We start from the raw sequence: 8,062 nt of genomic DNA, 5'->3' as shown, positions 1-8,062 counted from the left end.
GCGTCAGTGCCGTCAGCTGACTAACTTCCTACGGCTGACTGTAGCCCCTAGGAAGTTTGCTGGCTAACTTCCTACGGCGCAGTTGGCCTCTAGGAAGTTAATTTGACCAATATTACAAATGTTGTTTATTTTTATTTTACACCACATTACACAACATAACAAATATATCAACAACTATATAGCACAATATATTTTCACATAAAACATCTCACACACAATCACATAACAATATTGAAATTCATAGTCTCATCAATTACATCACAAAAGTCTCATCCGTAGTCATAATAAGACACATCTCATCCAGTCATAATAATAGACAATATCTCATATATAGTCATAATAAAAGTCTCAAGTATCACAACACATAACATGGAAGCTCACGATCGCCGATCACCATCAGGATTCTCAAATCGATAAGAAACAGGTACGCATTTCTTCAGCTTGGGGTTCTTAAGCTGCTACGTTCTTGAGGGCCGTGATATGTACACCCGCTCTTTTTGCACTCATATGTCCAGTGACCATGCTGGAAACACTTCTGGCATTGGGTATATGCGCCAACAGAAGAAGTTTCTGAAGCTTTTTGCTTCACAGTGCCCAGCTTCGCAACCTTCTCTGTACTCATCAGATACATCTGACTCTTGGCTTCCTTCCTCTCCTGCCAGCGGCTTGGTCCCTCTTCCTTCTGCCCATAGGCATTCACATTGCGGGTAGTAGCAGTCGCAGCCCATTCAGCTTGAGCCCTGCTCAATCCCTTAGTCACTGATAACGTGGCTGCCTTTATTCTGTTTGCAGCAGCATGTGGCTTATCATCATTCCCAGACATGTTCATTCACTCAGAGAGAACATGATTATCCCAAATCAGCAACTCTGCAAAGAATAAACTTGTTCTGATCAGTAAGGAACTAATGAGGTCAGTCATATCTTCAATAAAACGATGGCAATAATAATAATAATAATAATAATATAGGATCCACCTCAAACCAGCCAGAATTAGAACATAAGCATACACATTCAGACTAACCGTTTTTACCCCTTTTGCTACAAGTATAAATACAATACAAGGAAAACATTTGGTAAGAGTATTTCGTACATTTCTATTATGGTTTCTCAACTTCAGACACTAAATATAACAAACTAACAGTAGATAACTAGATGTAGAAAGTAACTTGCATAATTATATCGGATCTGTAGTTCAATTTTTACTAGAGTACATAGACAGTATGTGACCATTGAAAGTTCTATAATCAGATTATCAAGTTCTCTCACTGTCACACATAAACACTAGTTTTGTCTCTCATTGTTATGTCTCACACATACAAATAATCAGATCATCATGTTATCTCTAGTCCTAATGGCTCCAATTAAGAGAGTTGTCTGAGATAAGCTTTGCAGTTTCAAACAACCAATTCAGCCGATTTACCATATTATCATATATTGTACCATACAAAATCCTATCGTCGTATCCTGAAAAACGAACAAATAAGTTTAACTGACAACCAATCACTAGCAACCGAGTACATTATAGGGAAAGTGTATATATCAATAACAAGCAAGAAATAGTACAATACCAAGCATTAAGTCTAGTAGGCAAGAACCAAGAGCTGTAAACTAGTACTACACTTCGCACAAAACAAAAGGCGGACATCACTAATTCTACTCATAGAGAATAAACATTCTGGCGCTCCCTAGTAATAGATCAGGCGAGAAATTGACCATAGCCCCGGGCTCGAGGTGAGAAGGCAGGCGCAGGGAGGCCCTGGTGAGCTACATGCATGGTGAAGCGTCCGGTGGCGGCGCCATGGTCTCATGAAGAAGGGGCTGGCGCATCAGTGGCTCTGGAGGAGGAGATGCGCCGCGGTGCTGAGGTGGGAGGAGGCGGGCGGGCACCCGCGCGACCAGCGAGGTAGAACCTGGGTTTCACCTTGGAGACTAGGCGCAACGAAGCTCCATAGAATATCCGACGGAGCGTCGAATCCTCGAGACACCCCCAGTGCCTTGGTGAACCTAATCGACGCACGCTGCAGGCGTGGAAGATAGCGAGTTGGAGTGGGAAAGGAGAGGTGGAGCGAGCCTACTTACCAGCCGAAGCGCAGAGGAACGGAGGTCGCAAGGTCGCCTCGCCGCTGTGGACTAGGGTTTGGCGGTGCGGGGGTCAGTACGAGACGGAGGATGCCGCCCGGTCCCGGTTTGGTTTGGGAGATCGGTCAGGGAGAGGACGAGTAAGATAAAAAATATTACTTCCTAGAGTAAAAGCCGTAGGAAGTTAATTAACTTCCTAGAGGTTATACATGTACTCTAGGAAGTTAAGTAACTTCCTAGAGCCGACCGTAGAAAGTTAGATTTTTGTTTGACTGGTCAACGGCTGAAACCTAACTTTCTAGAGGAGGCCGTAGGAAGCAGCTAACTTCCTAGAGCCAGCCGTAGGAAGTTAGCTTTTCGTTTGACTGATCAACAGCTGAAACCTAAGTTCCTAGAGGAGGTCATAGGAAGTTATCTAACTTCCTACGGTTTTTTAACTTCCGACAGCTTTTATAAAATACCGTAGGAAGTTAGATATATTTCCTAGAGCTACCAGTTGCCTCTCGGAAGTTATTTATTTCCTACGGTTTGTTATAAAAGCTGTAGGAAGTTAAAAAACTGTAGGAAGTGTATGATTTTGGTGTAGTGTAAGGAAATTGTGACTAACCTTATAGGACCCAACAAGAGTTGGGTACCTAAGTCCCAAGCCTAAATTTGCCTTGCAGGTTTATGCATCCGGGGGCTCAAGCTGGATTATTGATAGCGGATGCACAAACCATATGACGGGGGAGAAGAAGATGTTCACCTCCTACGTCAAGAATAAGGATTCCCAAGATTCAATTATATTCGGTGATGGGAATCAAGGCAAGGTAAAAGGGTTAGGCAAAATTGCAATTTCTAATGAGCACTCTATCTCTAATGTGTTTTTAGTGGAGTCTCTTGGATATAATTTGCTATCTGTTAGTCAATTATGCAACATGGGGTATAACTGTCTATTTACAAATATAGATGTGTCTGTCTTTAGAAGAAGTGATGGTTCACTAGCTTTTAAGGGTGTATTAGACGGCAAACTTTATTTAGTTGATTTTGCAAAAGAAGAGGCCGGTCTAGATGCATGCTTAATAGCTAAGACTAGCATGGGCTGGCTGTGGCATCGCCGCTTAGCACATGTGGGGATGAAGAATCTTCACAAGCTTCTAAAGGGAGAACATGTGATAGGTTTGACTAACGTGCAATTCGAAAAAGATAGACCTTGTGCAGCTTGTCAAGCAGGTAAACAAGCGGGAGGAGCGCATCACAGCAAGAATGTGATGACCACTTCAAGACCCCTGGAGCTGCTGCATATGGACCTCTTCGGACCCGTCGCTTATCTGAGCATAGGAGGGAGTAAGTATGGTCTAGTTATTGTTGATGACTTTTCCCGCTTCACTTGGGTGTTCTTTTTGCAGGATAAGTCTGAAACCCAAGGGACCCTCAAGCGCTTCCTCAGGAGAGCTCAAAATGAGTTTGAGCTCAAGGTGAAGAAGATAAGGAGCGACAACGGGTCCGAGTTCAAGAACCTTCAAGTGGAGGAGTTCCTTGAGGAGGAAGGGATCAAGCACGAGTTCTCCGCTCCCTACACACCACAGCAAAATGGTGTGGTAGAGAGGAAGAACAGGACGCTAATCGATATGGCAAGGACGATGCTTGGAGAATTCAAGACCCCCGAGCGTTTTTGGTCGGAAGCCGTGAACACGGCTTGCCATGCCATCAACAGGGTCTACCTTCACCGCCTCCTCAAGAAGACTTCGTATGAGCTGCTAACCGGTAACAAACCCAAGGTATCTTACTTTCGTGTATTTGGGAGCAAGTGCTACATTCTGGTGAAGAAAGGTAGAAATTCTAAGTTTGCTCCCAAAGCAGTAGAAGGGTTTTTGTTAGGTTATGACTCAAATACAAAGGCGTATAGAGTCTTCAACAAATCATCGGGTTTGGTTGAAGTCTCTAGCAACGTTGTATTTGATGAGACTAATGGCTCTCCAAGAGAGCAAGTTGTTGATCTTGATGATGTAGATGAAGAAGATGTTCCGACGGCCGCTATACGAACCATGGCGATTGGAGAAGTTCGGCCACAGGAACAAGATGAACGAGATCAACCTTCTTCCTCAACTATGGTGCATCCCCCAACTCAAGACGATGAACAGGTTCATCAACAGGAGGCGTGTGATCAAGGGGGAGCACAAGATGATCATGTGATGGAGGAAGAAGCGGAACCGGCACCTCCAACCCAAGTTCGAGCAATGATACAAAGGGATCATCCCGTCGATCAAATTCTGGGTGACATTAGCAAGGGAGTAACTACTTGGTCTCGATTAGTTAATTTTTGTGAACATTACTCCTTTGTCTCTTCTATTGAGCCTTTCAGGGTAGAGGAGGCCTTGCTAGATCCAGATTGGGTGTTGGCCATGCAGGAGGAACTTAACAACTTCAAGCGCAATGAAGTTTGGACGCTGGTGCCTCGTCCCAAGCAAAATGTTGTGGGAACCAAGTGGGTGTTCCGCAACAAACAAGACGAGCACGGGGTGGTGACAAGGAACAAGGCTCGACTTGTGGCAAAAGGTTATGCCCAAGTCGCAGGTTTGGACTTTGAGGAGACTTTTGCTCCTGTGGCTAGGCTAGAATCAATTCGTATCTTGCTAGCATATGCCGCTCACCATTCTTTCAGGTTGTACCAAATGGATGTGAAGAGCGCCTTCCTCAACGGGCCAATCAAGGAGGAGGTGTACGTAGAGCAACCCCCTGGCTTCGAGGATGAACGGTACCCCGACCACGTGTGTAAGCTCTCTAAGGCGCTCTATGGACTTAAGCAAGCCCCAAGAGCATGGTATGAATGCCTTAGAGACTTTCTAATTGTTAATGCTTTCAAGGTTGGGAAAGCCGATCCAACTCTTTTTACAAAGACATGTGATGGTGATTTGTTTGTGTGCCAAATTTATGTCGATGACATAATATTTGGTTCTACTAACCAAACGTCTTGTGAAGAGTTTAGCAGGGTGATGACGCAGAAATTCGAGATGTCAATGATGGGCGAGTTGAACTACTTCCTTGGGTTCCAAGTGAAGCAACTCAAGGACGGCACCTTCATCTCCCAAACGAAGTACACGCAAGATCTGCTAAAGCGGTTTGGGATGAAGGACGCCAAGCCCGCAAAGACTCCGATGGGGACCGACGGACACACTGACCTCAACAAAGGAGGTAAGTCCGTTGATCAAAAGGCATACCGGTCAATGATAGGGTCATTACTTTACTTATGTGCTAGTAGACCGGATATTATGCTTAGCATATGCATGTGTGCTAGATTTCAATCCGATCCTAAGGAGTGTCACTTAGTGGCGGTGAAGCGAATTCTTAGATATTTGGTTGCTACGCCTTGCTTCGGGCTCTGGTATCCAAAGGGGTCTACCTTTGACTTGGTTGGATACTCAGATTCCGACTATGCTGGATGTAAGGTCGATAGGAAGAGTACATCGGGGACGTGCCAATTCTTAGGAAGGTCCCTGGTGTCATGGAACTCTAAGAAACAAACTTCCGTTGCCCTATCCACCGCTGAGGCCGAGTATGTTGCCGCAGGACAGTGTTGCGCGCAACTACTTTGGATGAGGCAAACCCTCAGGGACTTTGGCTACAATCTGAGAAAAGTCCCACTCCTATGTGATAATGAGAGTGCTATCCGCATGGCGGAAAATCCTGTTGAGCACAGCCGCACAAAGCACATTGACATCCGGCATCACTTTTTGAGAGACCACCAGCAAAAGGGAGATATCGAAGTGTTTCATGTTAGCACCGAGAACCAGCTAGCCGATATCTTTACCAAGCCTCTAGATGAGAAGACCTTTTGCAGGTTGCGTAGTGAGCTAAATGTCTTAGATTCGCGGAACTTGGATTGAATTGTAGCATACATGTGTTTATGCCTTTGATCATGTTCATTCTGCATTTTGTTGCTTATTGTGGTGCTCAAGTTGTACAAACACTCCCTGGACCTCACAAGTCCGTTGCAAAGTGATGCATATGTTTAGGGGGAGATATGTTACAACTTGACCCTTTGAGACTAACCATATGCTTGAGTTTGATGATTTAGTCTCGAAGATGGATTGAAAGGGAAAAAGGTGGACTTGGACCATGAAAGACTTCCACTGCACTCCGATGAGAGGGTAACTTATTCCAAGTTCATCTTTAGACTCTTATTGCCTTTGTATTCTTATTGAAGATTTTGGTGAGGCAATGGGGTTAAAGGGCCAAGATTGATCCCGTTTTGGTGCTTGATGCCAAAGGGGGAGAAAATAAAGGCCAAAGTGAATGGATCAGCTACCACTTGAGAAATTTTGAAAATAGTAGAGTAGAGCTTTTGGTTTGTCACAACTCTTTTGTTGTCTCTTTTGTCAAAAGTTGGCTTCTTGTGGGGAGAAGTAGTGATTATGGGAAAAAGTGGGAGTTTTTGAAATCTTTGATCAATCTCTTTTGGAATGACTCTCTTTATGCTTCAACATGTGTGTTTGACTTAGAGATAGAGATTTGAGTTAGATTTGCAAAAACAAACCAAGTGGTGGCAAAGAATGATCCATATATGCCAAAATTGAATAAAACTCAAATTCATTTTTATTTGAAGTGATTTTGCACTTGTTCTAGTTGCTTTATGTTGTGTTGGCATAAATCACCAAAAAGGGGGAGATTGAAAGGGAAATGTGTCCTTGGGTCATTTCTAAGTGTTTTGGTGATTGAGTGCAAACACAAGTGCTCAAATGTGAATCTATGCCCATGGGTGAACAAAGTGCAAATCACAAGTAAAGGTATGTTTCTAAGCCTTAGTACATTGGTTTTGTGTACTAATATACCTATCTAAGTGTTAGAAACAGAAAGAAGAAAGAAGAGAAGAATTGGCTGTGTACAGCCAAAAGGCTGTTTCGGTCTGGGGCACCGGACTGTCCGGTGGTGCACCGGACAGTGTCCGGTGCGCCAGGCTGCCTCGGGCGAAGTGGTCGCTCTCGGGAATCAGCCGACGGCGTACGGCTATAATTCACCGGACTGTCCGGTGTACACCGGACTGTCCGGTGAGCCAACGGTCGGCCGAGCCAACGGTCGGCCGCGGAATCTGCAACGGTTGACTGCGCTGCTTAAGGAAGGAAATCGGGCACCGGACAGTGTCCAGTGTGCACCGGACTGTCCGGTGTGCCCGACGACAGAAGGCAAGGATGGCCTTCCAGATTTGTTTTCAACGGCTCCTAGCTGCCTTGGGGCTATAAAAGGGACCCCTAGGCGCATGGAGGAGCACACCAAGCATTCCTACAACATTCCTAAGCACCAAGACATCGATCTCGCGCATTCGTTTCATTGTGATAGCATATAGAGCTCTTGTGGAGTTGTGAACTCTTTGAGTTGTGTTGCGAGCTCTTGTTGCTACTTGTGTGCGTGTTGTTGCTCTGATCTTTTGAAGTCTTGTGTGCGTTGCTCATTCCCCCCTTGCTCTGTGTTTCTTTGTGAACTTCAATTGTAAGGGCGAGAGGCTCCAAGTTGTGGAGATTCCTCGCAAGCGGGATTGAGAAAAAGCAAGCAAAACACCGTGGTATTCAAGTGGGTCTTTGGACCGCTTGAGAGGGGTTGATTGCAACCCTCGTCCGTTGGGACGCCACAACGTGGAGTAGGCAAGCGTTGGTCTTGGCCGAACCACGGGATAATTCACTGTGTCATCTCTGTGATTGATCTCTTGTGGTATTGCGGTGTTGAGACTCCTTTATAGCCACTTGGCAACTATTGTGCTAACACTTAACAAGTTTTTGTGACTATAAGTTTAAGTTTCACAGGATCACCTATTCACCCCCCCTCTAGGTGCTCTCAATAACGCCCTTCGGCACATATTGCTTCATCAGAATGCCGGAGGGACTCAAGAACGCCGGGTCCACCTTTTCCAGGCTTACCAAGACAGTGCTCGACGGGCAGGTTGGCAGAAATATATTCACATATGTGGACGACATCATCGTCTCCAGCAAGAGCAAGGCGGACCATCTCA

General features: G+C 45.1%; 1 long non-coding RNA gene across 1 annotated transcript; it reads right to left on the bottom strand.

Moving 5' to 3' along the window:
- Nucleotides 1-302: 302 nt before the first annotated feature.
- On the bottom strand, nt 303-2,217 carry LOC103646320 (uncharacterized). The gene is made up of 2 exons (XR_562137.3): nt 2,080-2,217; nt 303-867 (listed from the first exon to the last, which is right to left on the bottom strand). It is a non-coding gene; the product is annotated as an uncharacterized lncRNA (long non-coding RNA).
- Between the last annotated feature and the right edge of the window lie 5,845 nt (nt 2,218-8,062).

This window comes from Zea mays, chromosome 2 (genome assembly GCF_902167145.1).
Source record: "Zea mays cultivar B73 chromosome 2, Zm-B73-REFERENCE-NAM-5.0, whole genome shotgun sequence".
In the NCBI taxonomy this organism is placed as follows: Eukaryota; Viridiplantae; Streptophyta; class Magnoliopsida; order Poales; family Poaceae; genus Zea; species Zea mays.
Note: the sequence above shows the minus strand (reverse complement) of the source record. Positions and strands in the feature narration are given on the sequence as shown.